The sequence below is a fragment of the Pelophylax lessonae genome (assembly GCF_965119305.1).
Source record: "Pelophylax lessonae genome assembly, contig: HAP1_SCAFFOLD_313, whole genome shotgun sequence".
NCBI classification, from domain to species: domain Eukaryota; kingdom Metazoa; phylum Chordata; class Amphibia; order Anura; family Ranidae; genus Pelophylax; species Pelophylax lessonae.
Window position 1 is genome coordinate 27,233 of NW_028120031.1, and position 1,862 is coordinate 29,094.

Consider the following 1,862-nt stretch of genomic DNA (forward strand, 5'->3'; position numbering starts at 1 on the left):
ATCTGATGGATGCAGCGGGGGGGGGGGGCATACAGACTCCTCATCTGATGGATGCAGTGGGGGGGGGGGCATACAGACTCCTCATCTGATGGACACAGTGGGGGGGGGCATACAGACTCCTCATCTGATGGACACAGTGAGGGGGGCATACAGACTCCTCATCTGATGGACGTAGTGGGGGGGGCATACAGACTCCTCATCTGATGGATGCAGTGGGGGGGGGGGGGCATACAGACTCCTCATCTGATGGATGCAGTGGGGGGGGCATACAGACTCCTCATCTGATGGATGCAGCGGGGGGGGGGGGGGCATACAGACTCCTCATCTGATGGATGCAGTGGGGGGGGGGGCATACAGACTCCTCATCTGATGGACACAGTGGGGGGGGGCATACAGACTCCTCATCTGATGGACACAGTGAGGGGGGCATACAGACTCCTCATCTGATGGACGTAGTGGGGGGGGCATACAGACTCCTCATCTGATGGATGCAGTGGGGCGGTGCATACAGACCCTTCATCTGATGGACACAGTGGGGGGGGGCATACAGACTCCTCATCTGATGGACGCAATGAGGGGTCATACAGACTCCTCATCTGATGGACACAGTGGGGGGGGGGCATACAGACTCCTCATCTGATGGACGCAGTGGGGGGGGGCATACAGACTCCTGATCTGATGGATGCAGTGGGGGGGGGGCATACAGACTCCTCATCTGATGGACACAGTGGGGGGGCATACAGACTCCTCATCTGATGGATGCAGTGGGGGGGGGCATACAGACTCCTCATCTGATGGATGCAGTGGAGGGGGCATACAGACTCCTCATCCGATGGACGCAGTGGGGGGGGGGGGATACAGACTCTTCATCCGATGGATGCAGTGGGGGGGCATACAGACTCTTCATCTGATGGACGCAGTGGGGGGGGCATACAGACTCCTCGTCTGATGGACGCAGTGGGGGGCATACAGACTCCTCATCTGATGCATGCAATGGGGGGGCATACAGACTCCTCATCTGATGGACGCAGTGGGGGGGGAGCATACAGACTCCTCATCCAATGGACGCAGTGGGGGGGGCAAACAGATTCTTCATCCGATGGACGCAGTGGGGGGGGGCATACAGACTCCTCATCCGATGGATGCAGTGGGAGGGGGGCATACAGACTCATCATCTGAAGGACACAGTGGGGGGGGGCATACAGACTCCTCATCTGATGGATGCAGTGGGGGGGCATACAGACTCCTCATCCGATCGAAGCAGTGGGGGGGGCATACAGAATCTTCATCCGATGGACGCAGTGGGGGGGGGGCATACAGGCTCCTCATCTGATGGACCCAGTGGGGGGGGGGCATACAGACTCCTCCTCCTATGGATGCAGTGGGGGGGGCATACAGACTCCTCATCTGATGGACGCAGTGGGGGGGGCATACAGACTCCTCATCCGATGGACGCAGTGGGGGGGGGCATACAGACTTCTCATCCGATGGACGCAGTGGGGGGGGCATACAGACTCTTCATCCGATGGACGTCATCCGATGGACGCAGTGGGGGGGGGCATACAGACTCTTCATCCGATGGACACAGTGGGGGGGCATACAGACTCCTCATCCGATGGCCTCAGTGGGGGGGGGGCATACAGACTCTTCATCCAATGGACGCAGTGGGGGGGGGGCATACAGACTCCTCTTCCGATGGACACAGTGGGGGGGGGGCATACAGACTCCTCATCTGAAGGACACAGTGGGGGGGGCATACAGACTCCTCATCTGATGGACGCAGTGGGGGGGGGCATACAGACTCCTCATCCGATGGATGCAGTGGGGGGGCATACAGACTCCTCATCCGATGGACGCAGTGG